This window comes from Copadichromis virginalis, linkage group LG10 (genome assembly GCF_057382275.1).
Source record: "Copadichromis virginalis isolate Kocher_CV1m ecotype Utaka linkage group LG10, C_Virginalis_male_GT1.1, whole genome shotgun sequence".
NCBI lineage: Eukaryota > Metazoa > Chordata > Actinopteri > Cichliformes > Cichlidae > Copadichromis > Copadichromis virginalis.
Window position 1 is genome coordinate 11,370,845 of NC_140627.1, and position 21,305 is coordinate 11,392,149.

A 21,305-nucleotide genomic window follows, 5' to 3' on the forward strand; every position below is an offset into this window, starting at 1 on the left:
ATAGACTGATGGATGATGTGAGGACATATTAATGAAGCAGCAATATCTTTCAGTTAATTGCAGGGCTGACAATGATTTGTGTGGCTTGATTTCGAGGCGATGATGCCAGCACTTCCTCAGGAAACAGTCACTCCAGCTGAGGCATCATGCAGCAGTTGGATGTGGTGTTTTGTGTCAAATGTCCATTTATATAGATTCTGCTTTCCATTGGGGTTTTTTTTTCCTCCCATGAGAATAACACACAGTTCAAGATGAAAACGACCAGGGTGCCATGAGATGCCTGCAAATGTCATCGTCATAGGAGACAGGTCTGCAGAAACACACCACAAGCTGCTGTATTTGATTACTGACAGAGGAGATAGAACAGGAAGTGGCCGGGCGGTGTTGTAGAACCGCCGCAAGACGGGGTGAGCCTTAAATGAAGCGCTGACAGCTTCAATGAAATGCTTGGCACTAAATGGTGAAGGTAATTAACGCTAATAAGGATCAGCTGATGGCAAGTCGATGCGTTCTGTTTCCTGCCCAAACTCGCGGAAGGTTTCATCTCTAAATACCCCGCTTCTTCACATTTAACGCACCACGCACACGCTCCTGCTTTATGAATGGTGATGGAATGGAGTGTTCATTTACTTAAGCAGCTGCTCAAGGATGCCACAAGGGGGCTCCGCACTTGGTTAGTTACAGTGATGATCTAATCTGACAGGGCAATGCACACATCTGCAAGAACACAACACCCTGCTCCATCTTCATGACAGCAAAGCCATCAGGTTCCACAAATCACTTGTTTACCGGAGCCTCTGAAAACCTGTGCACCTGTGGCTCAGACCTGGCTACATATACACACACATCCACACGGCGTAATGAAAAGTGAGCCACCTTTGCCTGAATTTTCAGTATGAGATCATTATTGTAGAAAAAACACAGCATGGAGACTCATATTCGAGAATACGAAATGTCTAAAAGGTCACACTCATTAGGTGCTGGGGGGGGGGGGCAAAGGGTTGGATGTAACAATGAGACAGCTTAACAACATATTCATATTGGCTATGTACATTCACATCCTTCACATGGGATGCTGAGAGCAGACTTTTAGGCCAGCAGCACCTCTTGAGGCACAAGTGCCTCATTCAGGGTGACCACAGAAGCTGTTGTTATCAAGCAATGAGAGTTACTAAATTGCGACTAAACTATGGACAGTGACTCCTCTTTAAATGACACAAAACATGTCAAATCTATTTTTAAATACACTGTGGTCCTATTTCTGCATACCCCCCCCCCCCCCCCAAAAAAAAAGAAAAAAAAACTGATTCATCTTTGTCCGACTAATTAAGAAAAGCAGCCCAGACGCACACACACACCTCAGTGTCGGTCTTTCCAGAGTTTATAATTATTAGCTGGAGGACATGATTATGCCGGCTCAAGGAATTTTTGGGGGGAGGGAAATAAAAATATAATATAAAGCACTTGGTAACTGCAGAAAGCATGGAAATGGCACATTGTGCTCAATTCATTTTATCGCCGTGGGAAAGAAGTGAAGCAGATGTGAAATGTTCTCGGCTGGTCCCCTTTTATGCGAGGCGTCGACTCTTACGCGCACATAAAACAAACAAGCTTCCGCGGCTTGTGGCGTCCGTGATGTAGACACCCGAGTGGGGAACGTTATAGCTCTGGGATGCGTGGCTGAGAAGCAGCCTGGATCCTGTACCAGCGCTCTCTCTCCTCAGCTCACATGCTCCTTTGAAGAACTGGCCAGCACCTCTCTCTCTTTCTCCTTCCCCTCGCCCACAGCAGCTCCCAGCAAATCAAGTTTATTACAGCCTCTAATTACAATTACAGTCTCGAAGGGCTTCACAATGAAACAATAAATGAAAATGATAAATGAAAAAGGCACACCACCCCAACCTTAGACCCCCAGTGAGAGCGGGGAGAAAAGCCTTTCAACGAAACCTAATTAGGGACAAGATGCGAGATGCCTTAGGCTGGACCACACAGCGAGGAATTCCCCTCTTTCCAGGAAAGCAGTGGTGGATGTAGTGAAAGTTTGTGTAGTGTATTTCGTTTAAAAAATAATAATAATAACAATTTGCTGACTTGGTGTTGCACTGTTTCCATTTTGCACTGTTGATGTAAGCAACAGATAGTAGATGAAGACTGACAGGAGGCACAATTTGTGGTCTTTTTTATTGACAGAAATACAGAAGTGTGCGGATTTGTACTGTGAACTGTGAAAAAAAAGGTTCTTATATCGCCTGCAGACTTAAAATGCAGGCTTCACTGGCAGGTCACTTGCAGCAGTTTTGTCTGTTCTTGACAGATTTGTGTATGGCACGGCACACCCGGGAGTTGCAGAGTACAAGAGCAGTCTTGTACTATTTGCTGCTGACTGAGCAGAGGTTAGAGGTGGCATGCAAAAAGGGCACTTTGTTCAAACAGAGGTTGAGACGTCTTGTGTTCCTACTGCCTTGCCCAGATTTTTCCCATCTCCACTCCTTGATCAGACCACAACATCCCCCCTCCAAGGTCACAGAGTGGGGATGATCTGCTCCCATTTCCTACCACTGCAATGACTCAGATGAGATTGCTGTATCACTGTCAGCAGCAGCTCTTAGGCTTGGCATCTCTTGTCTGTCGCGGTTGGACCTTGGGCACCTGCGTCAGTGCTCAATCCGCCGGAGTAAGTGGGCCCACTCACTGCTGCCTCTCGCCTGGGAGGTTGCTGTGCAATAACTGCACAAGAGGGGCGGTGGGGGGCGGTGTGTGTTTTGGGGGGCTGGGGGGGAGAGCCCCCTTCCAGCTGTCGGGAACATCAGTGACGAGCTGATCAGTTAACAGTGAGCCCTCCCGCAAACATCCACGCGGGATTTGATCAGCGCGACAGATCACCCCTCCTAAACCAGCCCCCGGGTTCAAGGTTTGCCCCTCCCGCCCAGCGCCAATCTGAGATGGGCAGAAGGAGGGGGCGGGAAGGTTAGTTTGAAGAGGGCAGAGCTCTGCGAGAGGACGCCGCTTCCCCCCGTTATTTCACCGCTGGATTAAAAAAAAGAAAGAAAGAGAAAATTTATCCAAATCCAGCTGAGGGAGAAATCAGTCGGACCAAACGGCAGAACCTCATCAACTCCAAGGAAAGCCAGGAGTGAGAGAGAGAGAAGACACACACACACAACAGCAGGAACATCATCCTCATTGCTGCTGGTGAGACTGTTGTTATTTTTCTTATTATTAGTCATTACCTCTGCTGTGTCTTCTGTGATGCGATTTTTTTTCCTTCTTCTTCTTCTTGTTAAGATCTCGCACACGTCGCCGGCAGGATAATTGCCGGAGACGGTTGCAAATGGGCTCAGCGGCAATGTTTCATTCACATGCAACAACTGCTGTTTGTGTAGCTACCGCAGTATAATTGATGGTTTAACAGGTCTCCCCTCGCATGCTGAAGTGGAAAAGATGCACGGTGAGGGGGATGCGCGGCTTGCATGCGACTAGCTCTGGCTCTGCTCAACCGCGACGATTTCGCCCGCGAATTAAAGTAGTAAGCAACAAATGTGAGGGGGTTGTTTTTGTGGAGATACACCTGTCACAGGGGTGGTTGAATTTTATTTATTTGTTTGTTTATTTAAAAGCTTAGGTCGACTTCTAAGGACAGTCAAAATAGCAGCACAATGCGACACTACTGCTTGAGCGGCTGTTACTTTCCCTTAATGGGCAATTAGCGGTGAAGACGCGCGAGACGTTTCTGGAAATGATTAAAAAAAAGAAGGGGAAAAAAAGCCGCACCTGCACAGGAACTCCGGGCTCGTGCTTTGACCCCGCGTGCTGGGAATCGTGTTCGGAACGAGCTACCGCAACCTGTGACAAGACTGTTGAGCACAGGCTAACTTAACCTTGGATTAAAAACCGTCTTCCATTAAAGCGAAGGGTCTCAACTCCACCGCCAGTGAAATAAACACCACTGCGGTTTGTCTTTTATTAATATCAGTATTTTTTTTTTCTTTAATTCACCGGGACTGACAAGTTTACCAAAAAAAAAAGCAGATTAAGAGATGACGACAGTGGAAAAACAGTTCCATGTGCATGCGCGTTTTTTATTTCTTATTTAAACGATTTTCTTGCTCTTAATCATTTAAATTCGGCGTAGTTGTGTGCTTTTGCCGTAGCGCAACACGAGAGGGAACACGACTATCTCTTTCGTCATCCTCTCTGTCAGTTAGCCACGCGTGGTGTAGCTTATGGAGTGTCAGCTGAGCGATGTCCAGCTGGAATGATGCAAATGTAATAATGACATGAGCTTCCCAAGTGCACAAGTAAATCCAGCAATCCCAACCCCTCTTTAAAATCATGTGAAATTGGGTCAACACACACAAACAAGACACAATTAGAGAATTTGCATCTCCTGTTTGTTTGCTGCCTGAGACAAGGGTGACAACAAATGGTATCCATGCTGTCAGAGTGCTGAATGGAGTCCCTGACAGGGTAGTCCTTTGGTTCTGATCTTTTCCTTTTTTGTAATAGACAGTGTGGCACCTTTTCAGACATCTGCTCCTGCATGTCTTTTTTTTTTTAGTGTCATGGTGAAAAGGTTAACAAGCAGGCTCCATATGCAGACACACGTCAGGAAGAGCTGTGGTACACCTGCATGAATCCTTGCATTCATCTTTTCCACGCTTGAATCCAGCCTGTGTCAGAGGCCAGGAGCTGGTTTTAATTGCCAGACCTGGGAGGCGTCGCTCAAGCACAGCACTGAATGGTGCTCATCCTTTCCCTCCCTCACCCTGATGTTGCCACGTTTTTTCAGGCGTTTGCTCCTCTGCAACATCATGCATGAATGTTTTTTTTCTTCCTACCACACCTCATGTTTTGATGTGATGCACAGTCATCCGGCTCTCAGTCTTGCAAGCTACAGGGCTCGTAATGCGATGACGCCCGTGAGTGTGACCACAAGTAAATGACTTTTCTCAGCCAGTTTCTTCATCTGTTGAGACATACGGAGAGAGAGTCTCCGCACACACACAGAACCCTTTTCGCAGTGCATGGGTGTGTGGTGAAAAAGGAAGTAAACTCAGATTTATTGTCCAGCAGGGAATGTGTCAGCCAGAGCAGATTTTGTTTGAAGGAGAAGGTGCTGTCTCATCCGAGAGCTACAGATGGATGTGCCGTGCTTGTGTGAGACTTGTGTGAACCCGTCGCATCTGAAGTGATTAGAGAATCTATTTTGTAATTGCTATTGTTGGGATTCAGCGTGCAGATGCAGGCAAATAAAAGACAGAGGCAGACTGTTGCAGGGATTTGCATTATTGTTACTCGAGGCACCGTAAGACGTGATGCAGTAAAAATGCAAAGTATCTTGAGTGATTAGAAAATAAATGGGGGTAATGGCTCCCAGGGAAAAGTAAGATAAGATAAGATAAGATAGATAAGATAGAACTTTATTAATCCCTCGGGTGGGTTCCTCTGGGAAATTCGACTTCCAAAAAAAGCACAGCAACGACCAAAGTTACAGTTACAGAACTGTTATATATATATATACACACACACACACACACACACACACACACACACACACACACACACACACACACACACACACACATATAAATACAGAGACAAATATAAATAAAATATACAAAGGGGATAAATAGAATAAATAGGAATAAAAAATAAAAATACAAGTGAATTGCACATTTCAAGTATTGAGTCTATTGCACTGTTGACTATTTACAAAAAGTATTGCACAAGGTATTGTACAGTGAGGTGCAGAGGCACTACAGCTTAGTTGTTCCCCCCTCCTTTGTCCTCCTGTTTCCCCTCCCTCTCCCCTCCAGAGAGGAGTTAAACAGTCTGATGGCGTGTGGGACAAAGGAGTTTTTAAGTCTGTTAGTTCTTGTCTTGGGGAGAAGCAACCTGTCACTGAACAGACTCTTCTGGTAGTATAAGTGTAGTATATAAGTAGTATAAGTGTTTATATTTATATATATGTATATACATATATATACATATATAATTGTGAGTTTGTATTTTGTGAGCAGAAAGAAAATAATTCCTGCATAAATAATGGCGTTACCCTCCACTTCACTGAATTTCCGTACAAGTTAGTCTTGTTTTTGAGATGGCAGTGTGTTCTGAGGTTCCACCACACAGGTCAAGTGGGCACAGGAGTCAGGCATGATGCAACGCTCAGAGGATGATAATGAAAACAGCTGACAAGAGGTAATCATCAGAGCCATCCACATACACCGAAACCTCGACCAGGACAGTGTCAGTCACGACCAATAAGCTCTGAGGGGAAATTTTACAGCTTGGCTCCGCAGAGTGACAGTGATGATGAGAGGTGGAGCAAAGCAGGACCATGGGAAGGCAGAGCAGGGTTAGCACACAGATTCTGGATGCTCTCCTCATCCAGGAAAAGCCTAATGTTGTTGTTTTGGATGAAGTCAAGAAATGCAGTATGTTGAAGCTGCTGACTTCTTTTGTCTTAACTTTTTTTTTTCTTTGTCTGCATACTTGGAGCTTCCAAGAATTGCACTTGCCTTAGTCTTTTTCCCTTAATGTGAGATCCAATCATTTCCCCATTTCTGTGCACGAGAGACGATTAATCACAGAAGCTCCGTTCACACAGGAATAACGTTACCACCAGACGCCCGCTGATTTATGCTAATTCCCATGATTGTCACTGATTTTCACCCTGCGAGCAGTTGCTCCTTTAAATGTAGTTTATGTTAAAGCCTCCGCCAGTGCGGTGACTTTTATTACTGTATTTTTGGCTGAGACAGAACAGTCCTGACGAGGATGATCATGTGTGGAACGCAAATCCCAGTCATTTATTTAGGAAGTAGAGAACCGCCTGCCAAGGCTGCATAAAGCATTTTCAACAAGTGCATTATGAGCAGAGCAAATTATCATCTGCTGTTTGATAAAAGACTGCAGGAGCCCGAACTGTAGTTGCGCAACGCGCCAACAACAATTCCAACCTTTCTTGTTAGATCATCAGAGGTCAGACTTGATGTTTTATTTTTTGGATGATTTCTTTTTCTTTCAATTGAGCCGTTTTTCATAAAGGCTAAGATAACCTTTAGACGAACATTCAGCATGTTGCAGGATTCGGTACACTTCTATCTTTAATGAATTCATTATTTTTTTCAGTGTTTCCAGCTGAATGGATTTGTACTGGTGGGGTGGGGTGGTGGATATAGATGTACACACAACAAATCAATATAATCAGCTGCCTCTCCAGTGAGTCTCTTATCTTGCGGATGGACTCCACCTCCACCATGTTGGACTGCAGCTGGTGATGATATTCGCCACAGTTCACCCATCTGCTGCAGGTTGGCCTTAAAGTGGCTCTCCAACTATGAGTGGAGGATCGCTATCACCAGCTGCAGTCAAAGATGCTGAAGTTGGAGTATGTTTCTCTGAGGAAATATTCGAATGATATCAGGACAGCTGCAACATCAACCCGGCCAACAAGACAGAGAAAATACTAAAAACACAAAACATTCAAATGAGTGATCTTTAATTTATCTGAGCAGTGTACCCAAATGAAGTCTGTGTCAGGCACACGGTTACTGTTAAATGAAACGTTCTTCAGCTTTGGAGTCTCTATATAATCTGTATGCTGTAATCCCTGAAATAAAATTGTCATTTAGGGACTTGAATGCATAAGAAGCTGAAGGTTGTATAACATATAGCGTCACCTTGCTCTGACTTATTTTCACCCACTCTTCAAAACCCCACGCGTCTTTCACACTGTCAATGACCTTTAAGATTGACAGTCAAATCTTTCAAATGTCAGAATCTTCTAAGAGCCTAAAGCTTCATATTGGGACCGCCTGTTCCTGAGAGGCAGACTGTCTTTGCAGGTCCTGAGATACTCATAAAATGTCAGCGATTGTTATAGACATTCAGGATCTGAAATGGTGTTTAAAGAAGGATACTTTCTTTCTTTATAACTTTAAAAATGCGTGTGTCCGCTAAGAAATTACCTAAGTCATGCATTTATTTCATCATCTATCAGTGGAAGGGATTTAAAGTATTAAATCGGGGCTTTTGATCGAGGCTGGCAGTCGACTAAAAGGTATTTTTGGCTTTTTAAAGCAAAGACATTGAGTAGCCTGATTTTTGGTTATGATCCAGATAAGCTGAGAAACATTGCTTAAAGGTTATTGGCAAAGACGGCAAGTGTACTTTTCATGAATCAAGGTGCTTGGTAAAAAATGCAGTGAAGTGTAATGTGTGCAGAGGGAGTGGAGGCACACGGGCAAAGATTTACATGACTACATAAATTTCTTGCACACTAGTTTTTGTCTCCTGTCGTGCATGTATGGAATTTAAACCACACACTTAGAGACACAGAAATAATTCAGCCCCAGTCATCTCTGCCACAGGTCTGCCTTGATTGCAATTATAAGGTGATGATATTCGCTACACCATCAATGCAGCTGTTGCCCTGGTAACATAGTGTTTTCGGCTGAAGATAGTGGGGATTATTGGGAACCAAAGGTCCTGAGGGGTGAGAGAGAGATGCTTTAATTGTCTCTTCTTTATTTCTTTCTTTCTTTTAAGTATTATATTTAAGTATTTGACTATTTTTTTACTGTATCAAGTGGGACTGTGTGTGGAACATCAAGATACAAGAGATCAATGTGAGGGGCATGCATGTTTGTTCATTATTATGTAACATCCTGGTGTTTGCTGCTGTAATTCTACTGGCAGTTCTTTTATGCATATTTTTGACTGAGCTGTTAAATAAAAAATAAAAAATAAAAGCAGAATAATCAAACACACAAGAGCAAGGGCAAAATCTGACTGTGCCCTTTCATCTAGATGGTGCCTGTTGAGTTTGGGCTTTGAACCAATTTAAATGGCTTCATATTATCTACCAAAAATGTGTACGTGCAAATGACCCACAGACGTTTTATCTAACCCTTCGCTGACTCGAGGCTTGGCACTGCCCTTAAGATAACACTTACTGTAGGCCTCAGCTGGAATATTGAATAGCATGGAAAACAGTAGTATTTTATCCTCTCACTTAATTCTTTTGCTTGTGTTTAGTGTGGTAGTAAAATACCTTCGAGTTGCAGAACAAGCAGTTTTAAGATGACATCTTGGGCTTTAAGATACATGCTTCATTCAGGTGTCACTAAAATTTGATTTATCAAGAATATATAGCCCGACTGATATAAGATTTTTAAAAGTTATACCGATATTTGGTCCTTTAAAAAATCAGATATATCAACTAATACTTAAATAATGCAGTAATGTGTAAGTAATCCAATGACTAGTGTAACAAATGACTTTTTCTGCTGAGTAATTAAGTAATTTATTGCATTAAATGTGGAGTAATATGTAAAACATTATTTAGGTAGCGACTAATCAAAACTCATAACAAAGTTGAAGAGTAAATCTTTACTTATCATCCATTTTCAAAAGTTTTCATGACGTTTTCACACAGCCATCTCACTGTCCAATACACATTATTCTTTTCTGTAGCCTGTCTCTGCCTGTCTCTGTAGCTTGTTTTGGTGTGTGTTGCCCTATTGAGGAGACAGTGGCTGTAAGGATCTTTCTTGACTATAATGGAACTGGGTGCCATGTTTTTGTGGTGTTCGTAAGTTTTTAAAAAAGAAGCAACAACTGCAGTAATATCTGTTTTTTAGAAATTATGATCAAGGTTCTCAAAAAGTCCACAAACCTTTCCATGGGTGGTTTCATGTGAGAACTATTTTATTTAAATGGAGCTACATCTGGCAGTCAAGCAGAGCTTACACTTAGCTAACATTAAAGCTCAGTCAAAGGAGACACACTCATCATTTACATCCTGTCAGAGTAGTCGAAGCATGAGCATCTTGTCATTGGTTGATGATTGCTTTCTTCTCCAGAGCAATATTGTTTGCAAAAGTGTTGTAGTTCAGTAGTTTATACATGAAAGTACTCACTGCAACTTTGTGGTCTTTTGAGAAACTAGGTCAAGATTTCTAGAAAGAGACGTTGTTGCTGAGTTTTTAAAAATGTAACTTTTTGGTGCTTTGAGCTCCCCAAGCAACTGCCATCACATCCCATTATATCTGTACAACAGATAGACCCAAAACTGGGCAAATTGCAGCGAAACAATCTCGATGGATAAATGGCGCTAAAGGCGAGGGGAAAATATGTAAATCATTTTGGTACCGTGAACTGTCCCTTAAAGACATAGTCTATGCAAAGTACTGTAAAGATTTCTATGTGATTCAAAGCATATTTGCATGCAGACAGTTTGTCTTTTTGCTCTCTGAGACCATAGTGTTTATTGTTTTTTATCACAAGCTGCCAGATGATTGTGTCTGGTTTTATTTAATGTGTGTAGCTTTTGGCCACCTTCATGTCATCTCAACCCACACTGTATTACACCAGGTACCGCACAGTAAAAATGTATTCTTCACAGATTATTTTACATCACTGTTGCATTGCTGTGCGCAAACATAGAGTAGGTGTCATTATAGCTGCTGAAACATATCTTTAAGATGCAAAAGGGGATTTTACAGTTTATATTACAACATAAAGTGTTCCTGTCAACAACTGTGACTATGAGATTTCTCGCCATTCGCCACAGGAAATTTGTTAGTCTAGGTTATAATGCCTGACAAACATAAATGCCTTAAACAAAGGGAGTCATTTAGGGATAAGAAATGCGACATCCTGAGAGCCGTCAAAGCAGCAGGGATGCAAGAAGAATAAATATCAAAGATGATTTTTTTTTTTTTTTAAGAAAAAAGCTTTAATTGTGACACGATCTTGCTGGAAAGTGGCTCATAAGTTTTCGGAGCTCTGACAACAACAGCATGGTCACCTTTAGTCTTTAACCTTGACAGAAAAACTGTCAGGTTGCTCCTGTCTGAGGATTTCAGGCTGCACACCGAGCCATAAGGCAGCTTAAGTTCAGAGACAAGCCAGGGCTAGGTCATTCAAAGACTACTAAACATTAGGAGCTCTAAAAAAAAATCTATGCTAAAACAGGCGTCCAGTGAGATGGTAAAACAGAGGGGATGCTCCTGTCCTTTCACTTTAGTGAAAAGCTTTCAAGCAGCTTAGACAAAGCAGGCGCTGCAATATTAAAGCAGTCATTGTGAGCACTTAAAATGCTATCTAGATATTTGAAAGATCATTTTACTGTGTTTTTTATTGCAGCTATAAATATTCAAAACTTACTGAGAGGCAACAAAAAAGCAAGCATGGATTTTCTAAAATGTTATGGCTTCACAAACACTTTTATCAAGAGACAGTGCCACTTTATTAGATTTTGTATTTGCCCATGAAAGTGCATTGTAGACACAATATACATCAAAAACAAAATCTTTTATATCTCAGGTTTTCGCTGTTTGGTTGCAGCCTGCCACAAGCTTTTATTGATGTGATAGTGCATCTTACCTAAAAAATATATACTACACTAAAAACACTTTTATGAAACCTTTATACAAGAGCCAAAGGAGAGACCTGTGAAGGGTTATTCACTGTGAAACTAGGGCTATACAAACAGCAATCCCAGCTGTCAGCAGTGTCAGTTTGTCCTCTAAGAGTGATGGGAGGGTAGTGATATTTATATAAAACAAAGCCTTTAACACACGATGTGCACAAATGTGAGTAGCAAACCCAACTGTGGAAAAGATGATGAAAAGATGATGTTTTTCTGTAATCAGCAAGAATACCACTGTAATGTCCCTGAGCTGTGGAGTCAGACCTTGGCTTTGCCTCGACACATATCCATGAAAACCGCAGACAGGCAAGGTGACAACTTTGCTGGATTGAGACGCCCACCTTGAATAGGCCTGACTTCTTGCCAAGAATGTGAACACAGTTCCCTGGGAGGACAGAATGACTTGCTGTGGTGATTCTGTCCTCCTGTAAAACCTGTCGTGAGTGACCCCCAGTGCTACGTGTTTAAAATAGGAAGAGCTGGCAGTCCTGCAAAGATGCAGTACATTTTCTGTCAGTGGAATTATATAGCTCAATGATTCTGTTGTCTTAACTGGGTGGCACAGTGGTGGAGAGGACACTGTTGCCTCATCCCTAGAGGGTTCCTGGTTCAAACCCCACCAGGCTGAGTTTTCTCCTGTTCTCCTTGTGCCTGCAAAGGTTTCTTCCAGGTACAGCTTCCTCTCAAGATATTGTCTAAGCAAATTGGGGCTGTTGATGCATATTCACAGTTTAGCGTCACGTCAGTTAAACTTGTGGGATAGAGTTGGCAGAGGGGTTTGTTAATCAGTTTCAGCTACTTTGGTGTTAATGAAATTAAAAACATGTCCACTAGAGGGGCAACAATGAAATAATCACAAAACAGAAATAGTTTTAAAGGTGGAGGCCATTGACATTTTTTCCCTCCACATCTTTTTTGACTGTTCAGACTGTTCTAGTTTTGCACTTGGCTAGGGTCAGTGCAACTACCGGTGGCATAAGGTGATGCCTGGACCGTACAGAGGCTCTACAGGTAGTCTGGCACAATACATGCCATCGCCAGAAGGTTTGGTGTGGCTCCCAGCGAAGTCTCAAGAACATGGAAGCGATTCCAGGAGACAGACAGTTACTCTAGCAGAGCTGGACAGAAGGTCCTTAACCCATCAGCAGGACTGGAATCTGCTCCTTTGTACAAAAAGGAACAGGATGAGCACTGTCAGAGCCCTACGCAACAATGTCCAGCAGACCATTGATGTAAATGTGTCTGACAAAAAAAAAATCACAAACATGGTGACTTGAGGGCACAACATCCTCCATTGGTTTCTGTGCTCTCTGCCCAGCATCCTGACGCTCAATTAGCATTCGGTCAGAAAATACAAGAACTGACAGGCCCACCATTGGTGCCCTGTTCTTTTCACAGATAAATGCAGGTTCACCCTGAGCACATGTGACAGACAAAAAAGGGTCCAGAGAGGACGTGGTAACATGACCGGTTTGATGGTGGGACAGTGGTAGTGTGGGAAGGTATATCCATGAAGGGACACAGACCTCTATAGGCTGGGCCACAGCCCTGTGACTGCCATTACATTTTGGGATGTAATCTTGGATCCACTGTCAGTCCCTACACATCCTACCTGGTGCTCTGGGTCCCGGGGTCCTCCTGGTACACGACAGTGCCTGTCCTCTTATGGTGAGTGCAAACAGTTCCTGGAATGGATACCATTGACTAGCCACCAGGCTCACCTGTCCTCAATCCAATAGAACACCTCTGACACATTATATTTTATTGCCATGAAGTTCTATGAATCACATACTCCAGTGAGCCAAAAGCATCCATATCTAATGTGCTGTTGACCTTTCACATGCTTCCATGTGAAAGGTCAACACGCTGCCTAAGTCTGGACTGAAAAGAGCTCTAAAGGTGCACTGTGTTATCTGGCATCAAGACTGAAGCTACAGAACCTTTTGAGGTCTGTCTTTCCTCGTCATTGTGAATACCAATGCCTATGAACAAGCCCATAACCTCCATAACATACTGCTCCTTTTTGCCAGGTCCTTCCCACACAGTAACCACAGATATACTGGCTATTTTGAGTCATCTAGTCAATCATTAATGTATCGCCTCACCGGTTCTCTCTACCCACAGCTTGCTGTATATTGTAGATTTTAATGCAGAATGTTTATGTTTTTTTAATCTGCATTTTCAAATTTCAGACCTTTTGAGCTATCCTCTTCATAGTTATTAACTGACTATAGTTTCATAATTATTATTGAAACAAAGGCTTCGTCTTTTATTCTATACATTTGTGTATTACACAAGTATTTGAATGACATGACATGCTTATTCAGATGTTAGTCAGGTTTATTACATTTTCAGTAGAAAAGAAATGAGGATGAAGTGAAATTGGAAGCTTGCGTATCATAAAAAAGAATGCCGTCTTTTTCTCTTAATATTGCCCGTTCCTGCCCTCATGAGCTCACTCCTATTTTTTTTTTTTTTTTTTTATGTAGTTGACTTGAATTTTACCTGCAACACACACACACACACAATAAACTGGAACGGCCCAGTGGTCTGTGTTTAGTGTTGTGTGACGAGTTACGGTCAGAGTTTTCAAGAAGTAAGTCTAAAAGTTTTCAATTATGGATGAGGAAAGCAGGAAAAAAGAGCAGGGGAGCTTTAGTGAATACAAACTCACTGGAAGCCATTGTTGGGAGTTTTGCTGGCCTTGAAGTCTATTCAGAGAGAGGGCACAAAAATAAATTGTATGTACTCAAGATGCACGTCAATTCAAATGCAGCTACTGAGCTATAATTTAAAAAATGCCAAGTAATCAATGCTTACAATTATTGTTTGCCACTTGACTAATTGATTGAATGTTTCTGTGCTTAGCTGGATTTTTCTATTGATGGGTAAATACCACTTTGCAGCAAATGTTTTTTAAGTACTTTTCATGATAAAAGGCTGCTTTTGTGAATTAGATTGCTCAGTGTTGAAAGCAAAAGACTAAAGCGGTGTGACCTTACACGGACTGACTGCAGTAAGCTGCAGTAACCAAATAATGCAGGCAGGAAGGAAGGAGCGGAAAATCAAATCACGCTCAATCACGATATCGTTTTTGTTGCGATGGGTTTTTTGAGTGTTATTAAGAATTACACGTAGAAGCTATATTTTATTTTGATGATGTTAGGTAATGTAGACAGAAATAGCGGTGTTTTATACTGTCATTTTCCATAATGCTGATAGTACGATTACTATGTATATCTCAGGTGCATTCTGTGAAGCAGATGAACTTTGAAATATTTACATCTTTGAACTGATAGACGAGTGAAAAGATTAGTCATTGTGAGCGGTGCCTCGGGAATTGGAAGCACTCACAGCTTTGCTGGGAACATTGGCTGCTGTTTATTTTAAGACCAGACTGTAACCTCACAAGTTTACTTTCTATCAGAAAGAAAGAAAAGAAGGCAACCATACAAGTCAGGAAATTACGACCATGGTGCTGTCCAAGATTTATGAAGCTGGTGAAAAACTTTGTTCTTTTTTTGTTTTAGTTAGTTGTGTACATTTTGGGGCCCTGAATAAAGCAAGAGTACAAGGAGTCTTCTTTCTGTATGAAAAAAAAATATATAAGCCTTTTTTAAAAACAGGTTAGCTGTTACTTCTGTTAAGATTAAAGTCCCAGTCAAAGATTATGAAGTGTAGTGATGTTATATGTGATAACTGAGCCCTGTGTAGATGTCCTTGGTGTGCATTAGATAAGTTCTTTTCCAGGACCATTAAAGCCAGTGTTCTTTATGAATTACTTGTATCTGTTATTTAAGTTACATGTTTCAAAGTCAGGATAACTATCTTCTAGTCAGTTGCCATAGCTACATTAACCTCTGGTTTTATCCTAAAACTAAATTCAAGTGATCTAGGCCACATGTAAATTAATGGATGCTTTCTACCTTTGTAACCACAATAATAGTCAACTGTGTGTGTCCAGACTGAAGGTGCTGGAGCCCAACAGTCCACCACTCCATTTGTGCTTGAAATAGTGTAGCTTGAACCATGTTCTACTGAGTCGCATTCACCACTGCTGCAGTCACACTTGTTGTTGTTGTTGTTGTTGTGTTCATCGCAGCCTCTGCCCAACCAGCAAACTCCACCAGAGTGATAACTTGCTGCTCCAGCAGTCAAAGCTGCCGTGATCACAAAATCACCCTCACCAGTTTGCCAGCTTGCGTAGCAGCAGCCTGCACTTACGCCTTCCACAGAAACTCAGTCGCACTTGCCACAGTTGGACTAATGCAGTGACAATCTCAAGCATCCAGATGCACCAAGATGATGTTTTTGGTGAGGTACAGTCAGGGTTGTGCTCACCCCTTGCTGCGTTCAGCATCATTCTCGCCAGAGACGTGCTTACCTCAGCCACAATCGGTCGTGCTCACTGGAGTGCTACTCAGCCTGAGCAGCTGGCGTTATACTCTACATGAGACCGAGCAGCCATAGTCGGAGTCGCACTTGCCAGAGGCACCCTCACAGCTGCCATCATTCACACTAAGTGGGATCCTACTGGCCACACAAAAAGCGCCAGTAAACAGCTCATCCACAGAGACTCACAGCAGGGCCCAAAGCAGATTGCAGCTCTGTTCAGATTCACACGCACCTCATCCAGCTGAAGAGAAAAACAGTTATTATCCAGTCCGGGGAAAGACAACATGGAGTGGTAGGGGACACTGGAAATGCTGCGAATAACTTGCTGTACATGCGTTTGTGCACTGTAGCAATGTCTCTGGATCAAAGTTGTCTTTCCATCCATCTGTGTGGTGTAATAAGAAGGCAATGAAACTCAGTGTGCAACTTTAGATTTGTGGGATCCACATTTGCAACGTAAGGCCTTTTTTTGATGCAGCGCATCTGCTCTTGAGATAAGATTTGCTATTTCTTGCAAGCCTGATGTACTCCATGGAAGAACACCATCAGTAATATCTCTCTGTGTCATATGGAGAAATGGGTGGCCAGCTCTTGTCTATGGCAGAGCCAGAGCCTACATAATGTATTCGGCTGACTGACGATAAGTCTAAATACGAATTGCCTATTTAAAATTCAGTCCGATGACGGTGCTTGTTAAATACATTACCATTTGAAATAATATTCTTCTTGCTCACTTGGGTAATCTGTATCAGATTAAGGTAATTATTCAGGTTTCAGTAGAAATTGTTGAGTTTTTAAGATTGCATATTTCTGCAAATACTCATCAAGGTAAAGCGTTGTGACTGATGTTTTATTCCTTTCTTATTTTATAATTAATTCTTTGCAAGATATTAATAGACTTTCTCTAATGTTAAAAATGCTCTTTTCAAATTGAAATTTAGGTCGATCTTAACTGGAACAACAGATCACATTCAATTTATTTCCGCAAATGAAACAACTGTCTCGCCTTTGAAACTATCCCCATTCACTCTGCTGCACATTTATATTGTGTATTGTTATATAATACATCCTTGAATCCTTACAGTATATCCTTGTTTAGGTAGGATACAAAAACAAGAACTCATATTTAACACAATTTAGCACTAAGTGGCAAAGACAAGCCTGTAGAGCTTCAAGGTGAACTGCTGCATGGATTTTTGATTTATGGTTCAAATTATTCTGTTGGGCCAGTATAGTGCGTGTACTGAACTCTCCTGCTCTTTGTATGGCTATTACCTGGGAGTGAAACCTTGCATTCCAATTACAGTTGGGCTATATAGCTGTCATGCATGTTAGTAATGACTATAGCTTCTACTTACTCTGAATCTTAACCCTGCCTGTGAGTACTTTCCCTTTCAGTATGATCGATGATACTCTTAAGTTACAAGACTTAGCTCTCAAAAATTATTTTAAAAAACAAAGAAGAGTGGGATTTAATTTGTAAACCTTGCTATGTATGTTCCAAATTGATCTTCTTTTCATTGCAGAAGTCAGTATTTACCTTGAGGTCTATCTCGATATTGGATTCACCACGACCATCTGTCTTTGGCATCTAAATTTGATGACTCAATATAATAATTCAGCTCTATTACGTCATAGCTTTAGCACAGTTTTTCGGACTTGATCCTGAGGACGGGGCATGTACGCTTTCAAAATTTTTGGCAACCAGTTCAATAGACATTTAGCTCCAAATCACAAATGCCAACCTTTAGGATTTGTAAGTCATTAGAGTTTATCGTCCGTACAAAATTTGCTATTTTGACTTGCTGCTGCTGTAGAGGAAATGTCAGAAGATGTGTAAAGTCAGCCTCGCTCCTCTGGGAACACAAATGCCTGTCCAGTATTTCACGTCAATCCATCGGACAGTTATTGAAATATTCTGGTCTGGTCCGGAGCAGCGAATTGTCTGACAAACTGACGCTGCCGCACCGAAAACCCTGCAGCTAGCAGTGAAGAATCCCTGACATGTTAATGCACGGACCGTCTTTCCTACAATAGTGATTCAAAGTGACATACAGAGCATTTGATTGATGGCAATGACATGGAAGACCCACTGGAGAATTAACAGCCCGAGTCGTGTTTTTGCACTCATGCACCTGAAAACATGGAAAGAACCACACAACTCTACGGACAAAATGAAGTTGGACAGATATTTGCGCTGTGCCCTGCTTCTTCAGACCCTGTTTAACTGATGACTTTGGGGGACTATCTGTCAGTCTTATGAATGGTCTTTTATGTTGAAATATTAATGCTGTTGCATTTTCCAGACTCACTTTATGTCCTAGAAAGCTTTGATGTAAGTCAGGGTGCACTAGGTTAATGGACCAACAAATAAATGATTCTGCAGTGGTAACAGACAACTTGTCAGTATTGCTGTCTAAAAGACCAGGTCACGTCCTCTTTTAAAACACCCAGTCGTATTAGGCTCATAAGTAGGCACCTTTCCTTACATAACTAGTCAACTTAATGCTGTCTGAATTTCATTTAGCCTTTGCAGGCTAGGGCCTCTCTCTAGTGAGTGCAAGCCTGTCCAAGACTCACTCTTGTTTCACTTTCCCTCTTCACCTTCTTTGTCTCCTTAGATAATGAGGTTCTTTTTCACAGGTACACCAGTTGTTCCACTAGCTGCTATTTAAGCTACCAAACAAAGCCTACAGAATAAAATAAAAGCACTTACCTCTTCGTGTTTGTGCGTCTTCATTTCCCCAGGTATGTAAAACAGGCTGGTGTAAAAGACTTAAAGCCAAGTCTAAATGCAGGCGATGTCATTATTTTATAGCCATTAGACTGGACAATCCACGTTTATTGTTATAATTAAAAATAAAGCAGAAAAGTTTCCTAGGTGGCACATTGTGACTCGTTTTAGGTGTCGGTGATAGTGACCGTATGATTTCTTTTAACCTTTTTGCGGCAACCAGGCCGTGGGTGCCGTTCAGCCCTTCACCAATTAGTAAAGCACACCTAGCTCGGCAAAATGAAATCCGCTGTGATGTGACAGCAGATTAAAGTAATGGTTCATTAGTGTTTCAGAATGTATTGAAGTAGCACTTGGAAAAAGCATTTTGCATAGTGCCTGAAAACTTCAATATGGTATGGATGGTACAGCTCATTAACAAAACTAGACGGTGTGAAAGTGTGAGAGGCTGAGCTGCTGTTGCTCCTGGCCTCATCTTAAAATTGTCTTGGTAGCCGTATACTTTATTGGATGTGAAAGATAAAAATGAACAGGATTGTGAGCTACTCTGTACAGAGTGATTCCTTGTTCATGATTTATTGTGTTCTGGCTTGCAGCCATTGCTCTTTTGGGAAGCGTATTCGATGGAGCTGTGACTTGGCATCTGACGGTGAACAACTGACTGTTCATAGCTGAGTAATGGATATTCTTTCCTCGAAAGCCTTTTACAGATAATTATTCTGAGTTCATAACATGACCATGAGATTAATCTGATTTCTTCGAATCTTTGATGACAGCTGTTAGCATGGTAATTTTTAATATGGGTTATGGAGAAGAAAAATGAACTTGGATTCATTGTGAAATTTCTTTCAGTGATGAAAGCCTTGAAAGCATCCCCTCCAGGTACCAAGTGTGTTGAGGCTGCTGTGAAATCCAATACTTTAGACGGTAATAAGGTGAGCGAGCGCTGTCTCAATGTATCTGTATCTACTTGTTTTTCGATTTCATTTTCCCCTGAATTTATTGGCAAAGGACCGCGATAAAAGGATTGGTTTGCTCCAACAATCAAACATCGGTGAGGTGCTTAAGAAAATGTATCAAGCGAGCAGCCAGCAGGTTAATCATATAACAATTACTGCCATCCAAACAAGTGGAGCATGCTGTGACATGAATAATGCAGGTTACCCCCACCCCAGGCCAGTTAGCAGGGTGCATCGTCACCTAAATCTGATTTCTCACGTGATAATTTAAATGCAAATGGATTTATAGTAACGAAACTGGGTCCAGACTTTGAGCCTTATTGCTTATTTTTATTAGCCCAGAGTTGCCTCAGGGCAATTTATCTTCTACCGTATACGTTATCTTCCCCATTTCATTATATCTGAATTCACATGTCCTTTCTCTCTGGCGAGCCAGTACATGGCGTATCTATTGCACGCTTTGCCAGGCAACGCTCATTTGTATTCCCATAGCAATGTCACTGTTAACTGATTGGCTAAACATGTCTCACTGTGTTCAGCCTTAGTTCTGTGCAGCAGCATCAATATAGCTTCAGAGTAAGATGACGGCAAATCTATCAGTCCGGCTTTCACGTACATCTAAAGAGATATGTTCTTTTTTCTTACTGCACCGTCAATAATGGCTTCTGCAAGGATGTTTTAATTGAAATAGAAGACGTACACAGTCTCAGATGTGGACTGCCACCATGATGAAATTGGTTTCTCCATTTTTGCGACTGGACCATTTTTTAAAATTTAGAAATATGTAAGGAAAAGAAAAGGCAGCATTTAAAATAAAGAATATTCACACAAAAAACAGATGATCAAAGTGTCTCCAGCCTAATAGAAATCTACCATTAGTGGGGGAACTCTGTAAACAGTCAATACTTTAAACTGTTCATCTTCTCAATCCTTTCCTTCTGGTGCCTACTTCTTCTGATTGTCAGCCAATTTGATTCGCCTCCTACTGGGCAAAGACTTTGTTCCAGCTGTAATCATAATCCATTGAGGAGATGCAGAACTTGTCACAGTCTGAACTGGGATATTAATTTTCCCTCCATGTGGGGACCTGCTTTGCTGGCCATGTAATGCTTTCAGCTTTGAAGGAATTTTGCCTGCTTAAGCCGTGTGAAAATACTCCATTTGACATCTATTTTCTGCTAAGAATATATTTGTGCTAATGGTCAGAGAAAAAACATCTCTTATTTACAATGAGCAGCACATTTAAAGCTCGCGTGTTTTCGTTTCCAGTAGCATGCAAAAAATTTGTGGCTTTTATTAGGAACTATAAACGATCCAAATGTGGTACTTTCGATGTCTGTTAGTAGATCTAAAATTTGTGCCTCAGACAAAATCTTCTTTTTTTCATCTTGATAAATTAATGCTCAAGGAAATATTAGTTGACAATCAGTCTTCTAGTGATCAAAACATGTAGCATTTCATGCATTTTTGAAAGGACACCAGATGGAAATTTCATTTCTTTATGTGATCTAAAGTTATTTTTTCTCTTAAACAACCTCTGATCTTGGACAAACAGGGACTTGGTTTCGTTATCCCAAAAAGCTTTGTGAAGACTTTTTTCTATTTATTTTATGATGGTGTTAAAACTGCATTAGCAGAAAATTACTTGATTGCTTCTCAACAGCTGACAGCTGGGATAGGCCTCTCCGCAACCCTGAATCGGCTAAGTGGTTAAGAAGATGAATGGCTGGATGGATGACTGATTAACTTTTTCTGTCATTCATATTTTTCTATTATT

General features: G+C 41.5%; 1 protein-coding gene across 2 annotated transcripts in view; it reads left to right on the top strand.

Annotated features, from left to right (window-relative positions):
* Positions 1–2,806: 2,806 nt before the first annotated feature.
* Positions 2,807–21,305, top strand: part of gabra3 (gamma-aminobutyric acid type A receptor subunit alpha3) — a 120,429-nt gene continuing 101,930 nt past the window's right edge. For both annotated transcript variants that reach the window (XM_085469797.1, XM_085469798.1), the window contains exon 1: positions 2,807–3,192. The gene's annotated coding sequence lies outside the window, so the exon portion shown is untranslated. The remainder of the gene's footprint in view (positions 3,193–21,305) is intronic.